We start from the raw sequence: 20,757 nt of genomic DNA on the forward strand, positions 1-20,757 counted from the left end.
TTAGGTGGCTCCCTGCCTAGTATGCTGGCTTTTGTGAATCACATGCTTAGGTACCTAGCTCTCCCCATTCATTATGTAGGCCACCTAACTCAGCTTTGTGAATCTTAGCATTATTCCTACGACTTTTCTAGGTGTCTAAAAGTTAGGCAACATAATGCTGAGCATTTCAACAGCTAAATCCCTTTGTGGATCCCACCCACAGTGACCAGTGAGTTATACTTGGAGCAAATAATTGATTTTTTGGTTTGCTAGCCAAAACAAAAAAAAAAAAACTGGGGAAAAAAATCATTCAGGAGCAACCCAAAAGTGTGTGTATATATATATAGTTTTCTTGGTGAAACAAAAAACAACACATTTGTTGACTGAAAGATAAACTTTTTTATTTGGGGCATTCATAAAATGGAGGAGAAAAGGGTGCTTTCCTTCCTGTCCCCACCCCCTTTTATCCAATAGCCCAATGGTAAGGGGGCTTTGTTCTGGCAGGGGAGAACTCCGGATTAAATCCCTACTCTGCAGCAGGCATGTCAATCCAGGTCTCCCCTACGGGAGTACCCTAATCACCCCCTATTGGCTACTTGGGTGTAGGGCACTCTTAATCTCCTCTGTTGGAGCTGTTCCACTTTCTATAAGTAATTTAAATATTAGAAGGTTCAGTAGCACAAATCTATAGCTTGGTGTTTAGAACAGTTTCTCCAAGAGAATGAGGGAGACCCGCTCCCAGAATATCTAATGGCACACTGGTTAAGGCATGCATTAGGGAGACCTAGGATTAGGTTCCTGTTTTTGTCATTGACAGTAGGAAAATGCTTCAATTACTTTTACAGCCCTTTTCCCTCTAGATGTACCCATGGCAGAACTACATCCAAGATTTTAGTACACTGGTAATGAACCTGAAACACAATTAAATCCAAACCATTTCTAAGATCAAACTATGTGGAAAAATAACTACAGTCTGTTAAACTGAAGAATTCTAACACACTGTACATAACACTCACACAACACCACATAGATTCATAAACTCTGCTGCAGTGTTGACCTTTTATAGGCACTTTTTCCCAGCATGCCTTTCTGGGTCTGGCTCTTTAAATCTGGCAGAGACAAGCAGCTGGAGCCCTAATGGAAGCGCTTTGCACTTGGAAGCTACTGGCTGTATCTTATTTTTTCTTTGTGTTTTTCTTTTTTTATGGCTGAGACAATGACATATTCACATAGATTGCAATCCTATTTTAATCCTTATTGTTACAAACTGGAAAGGCAAAGGAGCCTCTGTATCTCCCTGCCTTTTAACTTTAATGGAGTTGTGCCCACTTATATGTCTACTGAATTTGATCTTTAATACCTTCCCATGTTGTGGGGAAAAGACAAGATTTTATATTTTTAATTAATGGAATATTTGAATGATTGTGTATTTGTATTGTTCACATACCTCCTAGGACACTTTCTGTAACAGTTTCTTTGCTCAGGGAAAAGTCATTTGATATGAGGGCTGGTTTCTCCCATTGGAAGTATTAGAAGGCCAGGATCCCCCGATCATTATATATATATATATATATATATATATATATATATATATATATATATATATATGTTGTCATATAGATCTAAATATCCCTATGCAGCTTGTATTTTCTCCTGAAAAGAAATAATGAACAGCTTGTCAAAATCTTGGTTTCTCCCATCTTTTTTGGGGCAGAGACTGTGTCTTCCTAAGCATTTGTACCATACTGAAAACAATGGGGCCATGACTCTGGGGCTTTTGGGCTGTACTGTGACACAGACAACAATCAAACTCATCACATGTGGTTCAAAATTCAGGGAAAAGTGAGCCCTATTTATATATTGATATGGGGGGGAGGTAAAAGTGCATGGGAAACAGTATTTATAACGTGAAAATTCACTACTACAGAGATGTGTGGATATATTTATGTGTGTGGGTGTGTATATATATACACACACACACACCCTTAGTTTTGAAACACAGCAATTAGGCCACCTGGCTTTTAATGAGCTATTTATTACTGTGTCTCCTCAGGGAATAATATAAGCAGAATATAGATACATATGAAAGGCTAACGATGTTTTTTATTCTGAATCTGTTTTTGCCTAGCTCTAATTCACACTGTTTGCTGGCATACTGATTCAATGCTCTGTGCTACTATACTGAGCTCTGGTGTAAAACATCTGTGCATAATTCTGCCTTGCTAAATATCCTCTCTTTGTATTTTCAACTAAAAATGTGTGCTTCCTGTCCTAAACTCTTCTGATGTGGAGGTTTTTTTTTTTTCCTATGCACTGTTAAAACAGTACTATGTTCCACCCCAGAAGTGGCTGTATTTGTGTGGTGGCCAAAGATATATTTTTTTATGCTGGATGCATATGAGTATGTGTTCAGTATGTAAACAGTATACATGGCATCTATGGTAACTCCACAGTTAAGGTTGTGTTGAAATTTTCACTTAAAGGTAAACTAAAATTCCAAAAGCAGAACAGACTTGAGGGGTGGAGTATACAGGGAGAAGTGGGGAAGTGTTCCTTTAATGCACCAGGCAAAAACTCCATGAGGAATCCTTGAAGCACAGATATGTGGACTCCCTACCATCCCAGACTTCAGACCCCACACAGTGCTTCCTGTGTCTGTTTCTCCTTCTCTCCAATCCCCCTCCCCACCCCAAATTTCCTCTCTCCTGGACCTAAGAATGGTTCAGTTTGCTGTCTTCTGCCCCATATGGTAACCACATATCTCTCACCCCATCACACAACAGGTTCTTCACTCATGAAAAAACATAATATTGATCATATAATATTTCATTTACATGTAAAATGCTAAATTTCACCACTGTGCATGCAGAAAGGTGATTTATTGTCATCCACCTAGGATTGGAGTTCAGGTTGCACATTTGAATATGGTGTGTGCTTTGTGGTTGTTGATATGTTGGAGTTGAGAAGAAGTATAGTGTGGAGCTGAGGAATCTGAAACTGGATATTATATTTGGTGGTAATGGGTGAGTTGAAGCTGGTGCGTATACGAACTTTGGCTTAATAGGTGATTTCTTGGAATCTTAGTGATAGTGTTGAGTAATTTTTACTGCAAGTCAGTTTCATGTGGGAGCATGTATGCACAGTTGCATGCGCATATACTGTGACTCAGCCTGGAAAGATCTGGGTCAGCAAATGCTTCGTAGTCCTGGAATAGGGCAACATGGTTTGAGAAGTCACACTGTCTGTTTTTGCTCACTAGGAGGCTCTTCTTTTTTTAAATGTCTGCTGGGAGCAGTAATTGTCAGTAGTTGTAAGCAAGACAGCAGCTTCTCTGGTACTGTCAACATGACGAGGTGTGGGATCACCTTATTGTCAATGAGACCAATTCTGCGGAGTTAGAAGCATGGCAGCAGCTACCCATCAGTCTGTTTCAGAATGAAAACTGGGTCAAAAGCAGAACCAGAACCACCAGCTTGCAGACCCATTTTTCTGTAAAGTTTGCCAAAATCAGTGGTAGAACTATTCAGGCTAAAGAATTTTGTGGTGATACAATGCTCAGTTATGCACAGTGCACAATGACCCTCCCAATGGTTTTACTTGTAAGCTTCTGTAGGGTATTGTTAGGGGCTGTAAAACAAATGGAAGTATGAAGGGCATAAGAAAGGATCCTGGTTCAAAATCAGAGGGATATAAATATAAGACTGCAAGGCATGTTTCCCTTCTAGTCAGCATATACTTACTTACTTTTCTGTATTTACTAGAGATAGTCCCAAGTTCCGAAACTCAGAACTGGATTTTAAACACCCTAATATTCAAGTGCTTTGATCAGGGGGTTGCTGTTCAGATCCATCTCTGGCATTTCTATTCTGAAACACTGAAAATGGGAAAGAGAGGGGAAGGTTTCAGAATGCTACAGCAGCACAGTGTGTGTGTGTGTGTTTATATAATTCACATGAGAAAGCACAGAGACAAGACTAGCTTTGAAGCTGGGGTCTCCTAAACATTCTCTCTCTAAGGGAGATAAAATATTGAAAAATACTTGGTTTAAACTGCTGCCAAAACTCTTATACTTTGTACCACTTCTGGAAAAGACCCTGGGGACCAGCACTGGAATCCTTTCTATTGATTGGCTGGTTAAATAGAGGCCTATTAGATTCAGACAGGCTAGATTGATTATACAGCAGCAGAAGGAGCTTAGACTCAGAGCTGAGAGAGCAAGAGAGGGAGAGAGTATGTACTATAGCATCAGTATGTGACTGCTGGTGCCTGATAACACTGATACCTAGCTCCCTCAGTGGACAACTTACTGAGCTACCTTCTTCCTTCATGAGAGGATGCTAGCCTCAAGTCTGTGCAAGCGATGATAGACTGGACCTTGGAATAGTTCATTTTACTTATCTCTTAACAATCTGCATCTCTGAAGAAGAGGTTCATTATTGAAAACAAAAATTCGCCCTCTCCCCACTAAACCCACACAGCACTGATAATATACACAGTTTGATCCTCCAGGTAAGGATTTTCTTTCTCCTTTCTCAGCAGTTAATAAAAAAAATGCCTTATTCTTTTGTATACCTTGCATGTTAAAAAATACCTATGAGCTTTGGGTTCATGTACAGTATGTATTTATTGCATATAGTTTTCTCTCATTCTCAGATGGATAGGTATCAAATACTATGCATGCACAGAGAGAATTAGGAAGGAGTTCTGGATTGTGAAAAATGTTGATTATACTTTTGCCCAAACTAAGTGAAAATGAAGTGGGTAGCAATGACATTTTTCTATCTACTTGTGCAATATTATAATGTAAACTGTTCCACAAATGCTAAGCAATTTAGGGCAGTAAATTTTTGACTATTCATATTGTGCAGCCAGGTAAGGCAGTCATTTCACGGGAGCATTTCACAGTGCTTGTCAGTAGTTTAAAACAAAATCTGTCTTTTGACGGTAAGCTAACCACTGCTGCACAAACATGATCTGTCTTAAATGATATGGCATTATACTGCCATCTTATTAGAGATATGGTAATTATAGCTAACGTTCTGCTTGAAAAGAAAATACCAAGGTTTAGGAGCTGAAACATGAATCTTCAGATGTTCAGTTATTCTGTGCCTGATGTACTAGTCTTATCGAGTTGATTGCCTATTTTGATGTGACATTGACACTCCCCTCCCTTAAAGCATCTTTTGTTCTCCGTAAACTTTTCAGACATTACATCCCTCAACTTGGTGGGAAACAGTTTCATTACCTCTATGGAAGGTGATAGGTTAGAAAAGAAATAATTGAGCTTTAGGCTATGCAGCAGTCAGGAAGATGATTGACTTTGGGATTATAGGTGACAGGAGAGTAAAGCTGAAAAGACAGCACTGTGACTTCAAACAAAAGGCATTCATATCATATTCTTTTTAACTGTGATGATTTGCATCACCTTTCATCTTAGTTTGTTTGTGCTTTCTGCTTCTTGATCCCAGCCAAAAGGATGTTTTGTATTCTAGCCACTTCAATTTTCTATCTGAGCAAAGTGGAGTAGTCACTACATTAATCCAAGCATTTGAGCAGTTATTCTCACAACCAGGAATAACTTTCCTATGGGTCATCAAGTTAAGGAATTTTTACAGGAGGTTACTGATCCTAAAATTTCTGTTCTTTTAAACCCTACATTGCAGTCTACCCCTGGTGATGGCAAACCATCAGTGGATATGCTGCAATTACATTTTTTCCTCCCCCAAAATATTTTATCTATGTTGTATATGCAACATTAAAGTATTAAATAATATTATTTCACCTGGTAACTACAAAATCTCCAAAAGTAACATGAAATACCTTATTCATAATTATTCAGTTCACTCTTCATATTTTGTAGACCTTAAATATTAATTAAAAACTAGTTACTGGTATGTAGGGAAATATGGTCATAGATAATTTTTTGAATTTGGCATTAGTAGAGTGCATACTTGAATGGGTGAGCGAGGTATCTGGGTTCATTTTTAATATACTTTATGAAAAAAAATTGCTAGAAAAGTAAAAATGCAAACTGACCAGCCTTAAAAAAAAAAAAGCACTGTCTGTCTATTGTATTCAGCTTTCTGTTTTTACATAGTGTAGTTAAGTAGTCCCAGTGTCTTTCTATAGTTGATAAACACAATTTATGCATATAGGTAATTCTAGCCTTTCCTCCAGTGATATTCTTCACATTTAACAGCGGACTCATTTAGGGCCAGATTCTGCCGCATTTACGTGCATTGAATAGGGCCTCACTACATGAACAGTCCCAATAGAATAAATAAGACTGCTGGCCAGAATACATTACTGTACAAGGTAAATGTCAGAATCCAGCCCAAAGTAAGAGAGAGAGAGAGAGAGAAATGCTTTCTATTTTATCTACTGACAATGTTAACAGAGCACAGTATATGTGTCAGGTACTGAAGGGGGTAGAGCTAGCAAGTATATTAGCTGGGGCTGGGATTTTCCACCCAACTCCCATTGAATTTCATTAGGAGCCGAATTCCTAACTCCCTTAGGCGCCTATGAAAATGCATGCCTGTCTCTTTAAATATGTAGCACTGAGGGTAACATTTACAAATACTTCTTTTGCATAGCTTTGACTAAGAGCTATGGGAAAGCTTTCACATTTCACCTCTCCCTTTTATCTGTGCAGACATGCTTGCTTATTGAACCTGTGCTCTTTAAATGTACCACTTATGAAAGAGAGGAATCACTGATTGTTCTTGGTTGTTTCCCTCAATGGGATCCCCCCCCACCGCCATGAAACTACAAAATAAGCATCAGTTTTAATTTACATCAAAGGGGTATAATATCAATAAGCCCCCGACAAACAAGTATCTAAAAACATTAATACTTAGATGCTCATCATGAAATTCTAAAAGAAAATTACAAGACTTTTATTTTTCTACTAGCGATACTCAGCTTGAATGATTATTTCTTTAAAAAGGGCGAGGGGGGGAGAATCCAAAGCCTTCACGTTATTTTAGGTTTTGAGATTGTTAAATTTAAATGTGTTGATAGCGTCTGTGCATAAGTTTTACACCATAAGGGTTCACTTTTTTCAGTCCCAGGTTTAAATAATTGAATTTACCTCTTAAACAGATGTTCATTTCAAGCTGGATTTATGTAGTCTAAACTGTTCATTTCCTTTGACTTTTTGAGCACAGAGAATCTTGACTGGTCACTCCATTCACACTTTGGTTCAATAATATCAACCATTTACCCAAATTACTAATTTTTTGCCATTCAGAAACTCATTTTGCTTCTGCTTTCAACCAGGAACTCAGGAAACTGAAATCTATTTATTTTCACAGATAACTTGAAGCCATTAGGGGGCCCTTTCTTCCTATACTATTCACACAGCAGGCCACGTTGGACAGATGCTATTGGTTCCTTTACCCGTTTTTAAATACATTCTGCTTGAATGAGTTTATTCTGAACATATAACTATTTTAATCAGATAGAGCAACCAGAAAATATTTATTGATTTTTTGTATGCATGCAGATGATTGAGAGGCTAGTCCTGATGATGCTGCTGATTTATACAACAATGTTTTAAATTTATTGTGTGTGTCCATCCATCTATCCATCCAGCTGTCCATCCAGTGTGTGTAGGGAAACACTTTCAAGAAAAATAAGACAACTGCATTTAATATTAGTTGCTATAAATGTCCAAAAGATGCTACATATCTGCTCATTCCAGAAACATTTCCTGGGAGCTGTCATGAAAAGAAATAGTTGATGAGTGCTCTGATATGGTTAGCGAAAGACTCATATTTGACTGAGCTGCCTGATAAGAACCTTTAAGTTGTTTGGAATATGGAATATGTAGTTTCTTCAGACATGCAACATTCTTGTGGAAGGAGAGAATAGATATCAGTGAACTTTTAAAGTGGATGCTATTTGTTTGAAATGAGACATAGAGCAAATGCTACACCCTTCATTTCCCTTTTTCCCTATCAGCCTAAACTGGAAAACACTTACTCATGTGAGTAATCTCACTGAAGTCACTTTTGACTGGATTCTGAACCTCTTGGTCATGCTGAGTATTAGCTGACTTTAGAAGCCACCCATCAAGTGGAATACAATACTACTCCATAGGAGTGTCCTTGAGTATTACTTGCAATATTATTTCTGTATATAGTACTATATATATAGTATATTTGCAATATATTTCTGTATATAGCACTATTTAACACAGCAAATTGACATCAATGCAAGGCAGCTGACATTTAGATGAAAAGTAACAGAGTGAGCTTAACTAGTGAAAATATTTTCCAATGAAGGTTATACCAATAAGTATACTTAGAGCGATCAGTGGTTAGCACTGTTTTCCTCTCTGTACTGAGGGATCCCTCACATTAGCTGCACACATTCTATTGGGCGACAGATTTGCTGCACAGTTCCTCCATGCAGGAGGTCACTCCTCAACACCTTCCTCAGCACAGTTGCACAGTATCAGAGGTGGCTCTGGGGACTGAAATTGAGCAGTCCAAAGGTTATGAAAAACTCATTCATAAATCTCAGTGCCAAAACCTAGAAACAAAATCTTTCTACTTGATTTAGGCAAATATGGTAGAGAAAAAATATACTGACTGGAAGATTTTTCTCAAAATGAATGATTAAAGTAGTATTTTTCTTTTAAATGCCATCTTTGAACTCTACTCTGCACTGATATGGCCTCAACTGGAGTATTGTGTCCAGTTCTGGGCACCACATTTCAGGAAAGATGTAGATGAATTGGAGAAAGTCCAGAGAAGAGCAACAACAATGATTAATGGTCTAGAAAACATGGCCTATGAAGGAAGATTGGAAACATTGGGTTTGTTTAGTCTGGAAAAGAGAAGACTGAGAGGGGATATGATAACAGTTTTCAAGTATATAAAAGGTTGTACAAGGAGGAGGGAGAAAAAATATTCTCCTTAACCTCTAAGGATAGGACAAGAAGCAATGGGTATATATTGCAGCAAGGGCAGTTGAGGTTGGACATTAGGAAAATAAATCCTGTCAAGGTGGTTAAGTACAGAATAAATAGCCCAGTGAGGATGTGGAATCACCATCATTAGGGATTTTTAAGAGCAGGTTAGACTGACACCTATCAGGGATGCTCTAGATCAGTAGTTCTCAAACTGGTTCTACTGCTTTTTCAGGGAAAGCCCCTGGTAGGCCGGGCCAGTTTGTTTGCCTGCTGTGTCCTCAGGTTCGGCCGATCGCGGCTCCCACTGGCCACGGTTTGCTGCTCCAGGCCAATGGGGGCTGCAGAAGCGGCGTGGGCCAAGGGATGTGCTGGTCACCCTTCCTGCAGCCCCCATTGGTCTGGAGCAGCGAACCGCGGGAACCGTGATTGGCCAAACCTGTGGACGCGACAGGTAAACAAACCAGTCTTACCCACCAGGGGCTTTCCCTGAACAAGTGGTGGCCCTAGTTTGAGAACCACTGCTCTAGATAATACTTAGTCCTACCATGAGTGCAGGGGACTGGACTAGATGACCTCTTGAGGTCCCTTCCAGTTCTATGATTCTATGATTGCCAAGTGATATGGTCCCTTCCAGTTCTATGATTCTTATTGCCAAGTGATTTGTTGCTAAAACATGAGAAGAGAGGCTCAAGGGAATGCATATACTAAAAACAGTGACACAATGTGAAATTGGAAAAAAAATGTGAGCCAAAACTAGCAGAAAATTATTTCCCTCCTTCTTCCATTATTTTACTTCTGAAAGAGTTATTTTTATAACTGTTTAACTTTGAAATAGAATATATTTGCTCACTGGACAAGGTAACCTGCCAAGTCTGGTTGGTTTACAGAAGCTTTGAAATTTGTAATTCTGTTTAAAACAAAAGTTACCTTGTAAAACTGGGATGTTCTGAGTATGAGTCACTCAAAGTTACTTTCAGCATACTTATAAAAGATGGGATTCTCCTATTCCTGCTATTTTTGTATCTTCCTACACAAATAAGGCTATGTCCACACTTAAACCACTGCACCATAGCAACTGCATCACTGTAGCACTTGAGTGTAGGTGTTCACTACAGAGATGGCAGGGGTCCTCTATAGCTGTAGTTAATCCACTTCCCCAAATGGCAGTAGCCTGGTCAATTGAAGAATTCTTCTGTTGAACTAGCTCTGTCTAAATAGGGGGTTAGGTTGGCTTAACTATGTTGGTTAGGGGTGTGGTGTGGATTTTTCAGACCCCTGATCTGCCTCGCTGGGTCCCACCTGACTTTTTAGTGTAGACCTGGCCTAAGTTACCCAGCTGAACGAGACAATAGGAGTAGTCGCAGAGTAAGGTATTACTCAATGTGAATAAAGATGGGAGTATTAGCCAAAATCATCTCATCTTTTACGATACAGCTAACTTAACCTTTAAAGTATTGTGGTTTTGGTAGGAATTAGGGGCCACAGTCAGTGATCAGGCACTTTACACACATATAGCAAAAAGATGTCCCTGCCCAGAACTGCATCTTAAATGGAAACAATAGTCATTTTCCTTTTATATTTTCCTGAAGATCACAATGATCACATGCTTGCTTGTTTGCAGTTTTCTCTGTGAGATGATGTGCTGCATTCTGAGAGGAGGGGCTGCAATTCATTTTATTACAGTTGAACCAAGTGGTTCCAACCAAGATTGGGAACTCAGTGCACTAGGTGCTATAGATGCATACAGCAAGAGAGAGTCCTTGTTTTGGAGATCGTACTGTCTAAGGAGGCAAGACTGTCAAAGGCTGAGAGAAAGGAAGTATGATTTTTGAGATGGGGACCTGAGGTCCAGAGTGATTGATTAACATGAACAAGATCACACAAGAAGTCTGTATCAGAACCAGGAAATGAAGCCAGAACCCTTGAGTCAGAATGTAGTGCATTAACCCCAAGCTCACTGTCTTCTCCACAAATCCTGTATAATTTAATTATGCTCTGCTTATCCAAAATCAATGAGGTTTCTTCAAACGCACACACACACACAATCTCACATAGAAGCTCTTGTCACAGTGTCTACTGTGTTCCACTGCAGAGATGTCTCTAATTTACTAGGTGGTGAATTTATCCTTTAAATACACACACTATGTAAAGCACTTTGAATTACTTTTGAATGAAAACTACTGTGTAAATGTAAGGTGGTATTATGATAAACAGAAGTCACTCTGAAACTTTAGCTAATGAAACCTGCAACAGTCTAGGATGCTCTGCTAAGCATGTATAAAAGATTTGTCACTGATGAATGTTTAAAGATGTATAAAACAATTATTCAGACATGTCTCCAAATAAGACTCCGGATATGCTGAACAGGAAACATTTTTTCCCATTTTCTGCTTTCTTGGAGTCAATGCGGGGGAAGATTGTCATGTGTCTCTGACTATCATTGCTATAAGTAAGAAGTTTACAAGAATAACTTAAATATTATGAAAACTGTTAGACTCATTTTAATAGAGCTGATTTAAGATATCAACTATATTATGCATATGAAGCTGGGTCTGTTGCTGTTATTTTTTTCCAGTTTCTTTTAAAAATTAAAAAATAATTAAAGCTGGGACCCCTGTTCCCAGATACCTCAGATCAACCTATTTATCATCCTATTTATCAATATGAAAAGGACAGATCAGGACTCACTGACAGCTATTTACAACCCTTGGCTTGAGAAGCTCAGGAATAAGCCAATGCTTATATTAATTCTACCTTTTGTTCCTCATATCATCTTGTATGTAAATATATGCATACCCCCATCCTGTTCTGTATTGTTGTGTATGTAGCCCTCGATCCTGCAGTCAGATATGTGGATGGACTCTTGCAGCACCAATGCCGAAACTAGGTGTGTTCAATCAGCCTCCATATTGGTACAAGGATCCACCTGTGCAGATTCAGTTGTAAAATGTGCCCCCTAGTTAAGCTCTGTGGTGGATATAAGGTATTGAAAAAGCTTGTAACTCAAAGTGCATGAACTTTAGTTGGTCATCAGATGGTTGAATCCTGCAATGAAATTTTTTTCCCAATATTTACAGTTATTCCATCCAACTAACATGACCAGCTGTAATACATGAAGAAGGAAAAAATACTTTACTGTGTATAATGAAGAAAAATACTATTAAAGTGTGTAGAAGGACAGTCTGGAGATAAGCTTTTACAAATTGTGGATTGACTTGAATTTCAAACCTCTAGAACAGAGGCAACAAAATGCTACTGCTTTGCAAAAACACTGAATATGCTGAGGTGTAGAACAATGCACAGACAAATCTTCCTCTGTACAATAATTAATGATGCAGGTCTGTGGAGCACAAAGTACATCAGCAAGGTCCTGCAGAACAGCTGATAGTGCAAAGTACTTCTTTTAGTTGGCTGTCCTTCCTTGGCAGATTTGTACCTTAGAAAATTAACTTGTTTATAGCAACAACAAAGCCATGTCAATTCCTTGAATTATTTATACTGTTGTTATTATTTTTTAAAGTATTTTTCATGAATTCCAGTAGTTGGCTAAGGACAGTAGCCCAAGTATATTGTATACCTTCCAATTATTGAAGATTCCTGATATAAATTGGTGCAAGTTTAACTTCCTGGCCAGATCTGAAGTAGTGACCACTTCAGTTACTAAGAATGCATGATGATTAACTATTTGCTTGATTCCATTGAGGAGTACATTTGTTCTTAATACTGAAGAGTGATCAGCAGTCCCACTTGTACATGGCCCAGAATATTTAAAGGTGAAGATGATAGACTAGACATGTGGCCACTGGGAATTATGTATGGTATAGAGGAGAGTAGCAATATACTGGTTTATAAACTGCTGCATTCATCTTTTTCCTCTTGGAGTAAACAGACTTTTGTTTTCCTCTTCCAACAAAAATTGAGACAAAGAAATGGGTTTTCCTTTTTTGCATTGCCCAGTCATCCAAAATCCAGACAATACTTATCGGCTCCAGCCTTTATTGGATGATAAATAAATGTACTGCTGAGTGTAGAACGATAGACTCAATCCCTCTACAATTGAAATTGATGGCAAAACTGCCACTAAATTCATTGGGAGTAAGGATGGACCCATTATTTAATGATTTCTCATGATGTACAAAGGCACTGAAACATGATCCAAAGTTCAGATCCATTTTTTTTTCTCAAGTTTAACTTTAAAAAAATATGCAGATAACCTTCACATTCCAGTTTTGGCTGGGACAGTATCTGGATATACTAAATTACCATACGGGAGACTAGTGTTGTGAAATGTCCTACCCAATTGAAACCAAAGTAAAAATCCTCACAGGAAAGCCACCTCTCTTCAGCTATCTAACCCTATTTTGAGATGTGACAAATTTCAATTAGCTTCAGATAAAGTTTTGGATGTCATTCCAAAACATCAAAGCTTTTGGAGGGTTGCTCATTACTGCTGTGCACTCATGTAAGAGAACAAGAAAGCTTTTCTTGATAATTTTCAAACACAGTCCTATAAGAAAGTAGATAATGTAATTAGCAAAATATCAGCAACACAATTGGCAACTGCTCTTCCTTCTCCACATCTTATTCCAATAAAATGTCTAGGGCTATATTGACAATTGCCATGAAGCCACTTTGTTACACTGATACAAAGTGGCTGCAAAGAAGCTATAAAATACCTGGTAAATAACCCCGGTAAAGAAAGCCCAACTGATAGATCCAACATCAGCTCTACTGATTCTACCCTACCCCCTGCAGGAGGCCATGGTACAGCAGCTAAGGCCAGGGGATAGCTTGGAGGATGTGGAGGGGTTGTTGCTGGGGCAGACCAGTGCTTCAACTATTATTTGGCTGTCACAAGGCCTACAGGGGCCTTGGGCAGCTGTGTGCAAGTTAAGTGGCCTGGTTAGTTCCCAGGAGCTCCTGGATCAAGGTGCAAACTACCCACCTCAGTATTTGTGCAGAGATGATCTCCCCTATTTCTACGAGCAATTGGGGCCCTGTCACAAGCTATGTTCTTCCTCACTGTTGATGAAAGTACTTTCCAGAACCAAAGTTCTTCCCCCTCTAGGAAACCAGATAAAGTCATCTCCTCCTGTTAGTGTACAAGCAGGGAAACGAGCCCTTCTCAACCTACATTGTAACTTTCTCCCTCTCCTTCCCCTTTTCTCCTTCCTCCTGTTATGATTGTCATCTGGGCATGGTGGGTTTGTGAGGCACAGAAGCATACATTCCTGACCCTCTTAACTCTTTCCTGTATGGTTCTAATGCCCTGCAGACTTGTCAGAGGATGGGAAGAGGTTTCTTGTGTTATTTAGATTCTTGTAAGGAGTTCATTACCACAATACGTGTTCACCTGGCTTTACCTGGATGTCTCCAATCAGATTCTAAAAGGCTCAATAAGACCACAAGCCCTTTCAGAGTATTTTGAACATCCACATAGCAGACAGCAAAAACAATTACTAAGCCCACAACCTGATGGTTATGAACTTCTCTTAAATGGTTCTCATTATTTTCTACCAGTTTTCTTCTTCTCATAAAATGTAAACTCCAGGATTGAAGTCCAGTGTTCTGCCAATTAAAAATATAACACCCAGGGGATAACTGCTGGGAACATTACATACAGTAATGCAAATAATGATTTTTCTAATGCTCCAGAGATGCCCACATTTGACCTACTCTCAGTCTAGTTTATAGAAGTCAAACTGTTTAAATCTGTCTTGTGTCTCTTTTCACATGAGATGTTACTGAACACCTCAGCCAGGAAAGTTTTCCATTTAGTACCTGAAGTCTATCCCCACCCAAGGCATATCACTGCCAAATATTTCTGACAGTTTCTTTATAAATGCAATACACAGTCTTCCCTTCTGGAAATAATCTCGAGGAGCTTTAGGACTTCGGTACTTTGAAAAGGAAATTGCTTAAGCAATTACATTGTTTCAGCCAATCAACTGACTATTCTACTATTTGAGGAGGTATTTTCTGCTTATTGCATCATGTACTTTACTAAAGAGAAGAAATGGATTAGCAAAATCCAGGCCAAGTGAATAAAAATATAGCCAAACGTAAAGCATGTGGGCATCACAATCACTTCAGCATGCATATGATTTGGACTCTGTGTCAGAGGTACTTCATCAATGCTGTATAATATCAGAGGCACCCTCTTATCTGAGAAACAGACTTTCACCCCACACTGTTGCAGTACTTAAATACATCAGCCCAAAGCTTCTTGCTGTTGGTTCTTTAGACTTTGAACACTTTAAAACCAGTTTCCAGGGCCTTCTTAATTTAGGGATCCTTTCTCAGAAATGCAATCCTTTTGGAAATCCACCAGCACCTATGTCTAGTGAGCTAAAGGGCCTGATGCAAGATATTTATTTAGTTTGTCTTGTTTTTATGGAAAGGGAGCTTTGTGTCCTCTTGACTGAGAATATGACAAAATGGTTGCTAAAACTCTTGTAGGCAGCAACCATGTTTCTCCCGTTACCTATGCATAAGTTATGTTTTGTTTTATTTTTTTAATTTTGAAAATGTGTCTAGTCACCATGGAGAAGGATGCTGTAATAAATATGTTATATTTCTAGTGGGCAGAGGACTGGAGTGTGATCTGTGTCTTGAGGTTACGTTTACACCTCACACCTCCTGAGGTGGCATGTAGGTTCTGTGCAGCTACATGAAGCAGTGAAAAGCAGGTTGCATCACATGTGTCAGGGAGAGACTCGGGGGGACGAGGGAAGGGCTTGGGAGCAGGGAGCTGCCGGAGACTTTCACCATTGCCTCTCCCTCTGCACCAGAGCCTTCCCTACTGCCAGAGTCGTTCCTTGTTACCTCCGCAAATGCAAGAATCTTTCCCCAGTGCTGGAGCATTTTCCCATACTGGTGAAAGTCTCCAGCAGTGAGGAGGCAGTGGGACACTATACTGTTAAAAATATAAGTGTAGAAAGGGTGAGTAGAGAGCCCTGAAGGCTACATACTAGGGTACATACCCACAGGGTTCAGAAATGTCTTTGCTCTATTTGCCTAAGCGGTATCTCATCATCTACACTGATATTTATATCTTTGCTAGGGGTACATACAATGTCTGTATTTTACATTCTGCTGAAAGGAATGTGCAGAGTAGACATTATTCTTTCTTAAGCTTTTTTGGAGTGGGAGTTGCTTTACATGTTCATTTGTGCATCTTCAGCACCCTACTAATAAATCTTGAGTTCAGATAATAAAATATAATTAGGTCAAACTTCACACTGCTTGCCTTGTAGATGATGCTTTAACTTCTGGATTTAACTGCAGGCTTGTGGGTTTGTGAATGTAGAGATGTGCCAACTCAGTGAATTCTAGCAGTAAATCATAAGATGCCCTGGTCTCGGGAAGGATAGTATACGAATGAAAATAAATGTATATAATAACTTATAGGTTTTAAAGCTGAGTCTTTCCCCAAATTGCAATAAGACCAATTTATTCTCATATTTTGATCCTGTGTTTTGCTTGTATATTCACCATCACTGGTCATTCATTTCTGCTTTTATATATATATATATATATATACACACACACACACATTATTTACCTGTTGGCTCACCTTTTGGTATGCATCATGCAATATCTGTGGTGGAAAAATACGGTGGTGTTCTTTGACGTGCTAATAGTGGAATAGATGTATCATTTTAAGGTAGTCATGTGGGTATTTTGTATCCCAGAGGACAGATATAATACAGCAATTAAATGATTACCCAGGCATCACTTTGCTGCTCCAACTCACAGGAACATGTGGGACTCAAAAGAAGATTGTACCTCATGCAGCATTAGCACCTTTATTTTACTTTTTTTTTTCTTCAAAACACTTTAAAAAATGTGCAGGACATCCTCGTTCAACTGGTTTCAGTAGATGACTCTACATATTAATTGCTGGTGCTACTAATGTAAAGCCATTTTAAGTAAATTCCTTTTAGGGCCTCACACTTCTTGTATTTGACATAAATGCAATATAATCTAAACTTTCTAAAATACTCTTCAAACCTGTGTATACACCTTGACAAGGTCATTATTTTTAGCCCCCGAGTCCTGCTCCTTTTGAAGTCAAACCCTAAATATCCTTTTCTCCAAATGCACAGAACTAGAACCTGAGTCTCTTCCTACTTTACAGCATTATGAACCAGGAGTAATGCTACTGAAATTAATGGCATTCTTCTGACATAAAATTGGTATGAGAGAGCAGAGAATCAATTCCCTATCTTCTGTATAACTAAGTTCTTAAATTGCCTTAGTTATTTCTGTAGCCTTTTTTATATTTACTTAGTTATAGTTTTGTATAGCTAGGAACTAAACTAATTACTTCTCAGTATCTATGTTTATACACCCAAATTGTGGTGACTTTATTGTTTCTAAAGTCGTTGGCAAATTATATAGAGTTCTACTGAGAGAATTGTGACTGCAGGCCTAGTCAGACAAATATTACTACTAGATTTAGGATTGAAGTGAATTTGGGACTATGAGCTATTGTTGTTTCCAAAAACAGACATTGGGAATATTTTCTCTGGTGTTTTTTGAATACTCCTAATCTCCTCCATATAACAAGAGGAAGTCATGTTAACATGTGCCATGTTCCTAGGGATCAGTGTAGGCAAAACATACAGAAAATTGTGGTTCTATTTGAAGCACCTGGTCCTACAGTGCTTACTCAGGAAATTTACCTATTACTTTCTAAGGACGTTTGCATGAACAAGGAGTAGAGGATTGGACCATAAATCTGATTTCATGACATTTTGTATGTTTGTGTATATTGGCAGGGACAAGGGAATGCCAGTATAGCTCTTGCATCCATTTTTGTACTAATATAGTCTTGAAATGAGTCCATGTCTTTCTATTGTTTTCTTAGAACAATATGGGCTCCCTCAATGGCTGACAGGATACATCAGTTCTCAGTGATATTAAGCAAAAGTGGTGTTGTGTGGCGTCAGATTGTCTGTCTGTATTTGCTCTCCTTTGCAAACCCAGGTGGTTCTCTAACAGTGTGACTGCAGATCAATGATCAGAAGAGAATTGGTTAACACTGACCTAAACTGCTGCCATTTGCTGGCGGGTGTGGGGGGGGGCGCTTCTGTTTTCAGTATAATGGATTGCAGATTGTTGGAATAGAAAGGCCTAAGGAAGTTGTCCCATAGAATTGTGGGAAGCTTCCAGATGACTCCCAGGACCTGAGTGAAGTGGGGCTGTGGCTACACTGCAAATAAATAGGGCTCAGACCCTCGGTCCTGTCATGACTCTACCTCAGACCGTTCAGCCCTACAGGTTCTTGGGAGCCTGGGTCCAAGTCCTGGGTTAGTGCAGTTGCAGTGTAGATGTAAGGGGGGGTTATGCTTGAGCCTGGGTTCAAGCATTGGCTTACATTGCAGTGGAGATGTACCCACGGAAAGTCAGGATTGACGTTTTCCTGTTTGTTCCAAAAGAAGAGCCCTATGCCAAACTGGGTACTGCTTGCTTTTGCTAGGGTTAGGGTGGAAGGAGAGAGAAATACCAAGGTCTGTGATAAGTCATATGTTCTTTCTGCCTGGCTTGTCTATGCTTGAAATGCTACAGCAGCACAGCTGTAGCCCTGGAGATGCGCACCACTATAACACTTCAGTGTAGACACACACTACAGCAGTGGGAGGGGTTCTTGCATCATGCAGTTAATCCACCTCCCTGAGAGGCAGTAGTTAGGCTGATGGAAGAATTATTCGGTCATCCAAGCACTGTCTACATGAGGTTTAGGTTGGCTTAACTATGTCTTTCAGGGATGTGGATTTTTCACACTCCTGAGTGACATAGTTGGGTAGACCTCACTTGTTAGTGTAGACTGGGCCTTAGGGAGGTAGATTCCCTATGCTGATGGGAGACTATGCTGAAGCACTACAATGGCACAGCTACATCACTGCCGCTGTGCCACTGTAGCATTTTAAGTGTAGACAAGCCCCAAGTGTAGCAAGCTACACAACTTCACAGCTAAACCTTGCTTGCTGATGTGGACTTGTCTGGGAATTTCCTGACTTTGTTTTTCTGTGCTATGAGAAGAGAACCAACACTTCCTCTTTCATCCTTTCAGACTCCCCACTCTCTTTTAACCCTCCTTTAATGCAGGCCATCTGGGGAGTCCTAATTTTTTGCTGACAGGTTGAACATTTTCTCTGGGGCAGGGAAAGACCCTCTGCCTTTTTCCATATGTGAGCAGATAACCCCATCTCTTTCTAATTTTATGTGTGGGCTATGTGCATCCTATCCCATCACCCTATGCAAGCGAACAATAAATGTAAATTTTCATAAAGTCACTTTCTGAAGGGCATGTACTTATCTTTCATGTTAGGTTTTACCCGATTATTTTGGACATGCATTAAGATGCATCTGGAAAGAAGATTAGGATATTGTATTGCCAACTCCAAACTTTCACAGATTCAGTCAGACTCTCAAAATTCATGATAATGACTTAAACTATTATTTAAAAAAGAACTCCATGATTTTTATTTTCCAATTGTTTCTTTAAAACTTTAGAGTGCACATGGGTCACATTACCAAGTTTTCTTTTCTTTTTTACATTTATGATAGCTAGAACCATTATTTTATTTTATTTTTAAAAAGAATATAAATAAAAGATGATGAGTTACTCGTGTAATCATGCAACCCCTTGTCTCCAGGAGCTGAGGCATTTAGTAAAACATCCAATATTGTAAGATTTGTGATAAAGTTGTGACAGTTGGAAATACTGAGTGTGTATAACCTGGAACAAGGAAGAAGAGATTCTGAAAGTCAGACTAGCACAGTGGTTCTCAAACTAGGGCTGCTGCTTGTTCAGGGAAAGCCCCTGGCGGCCCAAGCCGGTTTGTTTACCTGCCGCGTCAGCAGGTTCGGTCGATCGCAGCTCCCACTGGCCACGGTTTGCCGCTCCAGGCCAATGGGGGCTGCAGGAAGCAGTGCGGGCCAAGGGATGTGCTGGCCGCCCTTCCTGCAGCCCCCATTTGCCTGGAGCAGCGAACTGCAGCCAGTGGGAGCTGCGATCTGCCAAACCTGAGGACACGGCAGGTAAACAAACTGGCCCGGCCCACCAGGGGCTTTCCCTGAACAAGCAGTGGCCCTAGTTTGAGAACCACTGGCAGCACCTATGACAAGAAGTTCAGATTTATATTTGCAGTTTCCCAAACTTCAAAAGTTTTGGATTTGAGGTTCTGATTCTCGCCATCCTCTTACAATAAATATATATATAATCTGTTTTAAAACATCCAGATGTTAAATACTTACTGCACATTGTTTTTTAAAAGTAATTCCTACCTAATTTAAAATGTGCATAGTAGTACTCAAACAGCAAAGAATTTTATACTTTCACATTTCAAATACTGTAGCTGAGGTAAATTATTGGTCAGCAAAAGAATGCTCACTTTTCCCCGCTCCTCCAACAAAAATAAGTCTCAGTCTACTTTTCCAAAATGAAGCCAGAGTAATGTTGTCTATTGTAAAACCTGAGCCTTCCATATTTCTATCTACTTACTTCCCTTTACCTTATCACAGAGAGAAGAGTCTTGGGAGCTAAGTTATTGTGCCTTTGTAGAATGAATTCATCAAATTCTGCTTTTACTGTCCAAAATGAGGGAATGATCTGCAAGAGTTTAAACAAATCTTTCCTTTTAGGAGAAGATTTGAAACAGGAAGAAGACATCTATATGTAGGTTCACTTTGCTAAATTCTACCTTCCTGCAGCAGGCAAACTCACAAACACATCCCTATGATATTTGTAACGTCTGATGAAAATAACAGTTTATAACAAAGCAAGTCTATAACACCACTGTATTTTTCAGACTGATTACCTTTCTCTTTGCACCAGTGAGAGCCACAAA

The 20,757-nt window shown here is 39.3% G+C and overlaps 1 long non-coding RNA gene across 1 annotated transcript in view; it reads left to right on the top strand.

Annotated features, from left to right (window-relative positions):
* The first annotated feature begins 4,197 nt into the window (after positions 1–4,197).
* LOC144930160 (uncharacterized) overlaps positions 4,198–20,757 on the top strand; it is a 227,953-nt gene continuing 211,393 nt past the window's right edge. Inside the window, exon 1 of the long non-coding RNA XR_013635267.1 lies at positions 4,198–4,488. This is a non-coding gene — a long non-coding RNA (uncharacterized LOC144930160). The remainder of the gene's footprint in view (positions 4,489–20,757) is intronic.

This window comes from Lepidochelys kempii, chromosome 2, assembly GCF_965140285.1.
Source record: "Lepidochelys kempii isolate rLepKem1 chromosome 2, rLepKem1.hap1, whole genome shotgun sequence".
Taxonomy (NCBI): Eukaryota; Metazoa; Chordata; order Testudines; family Cheloniidae; genus Lepidochelys; species Lepidochelys kempii.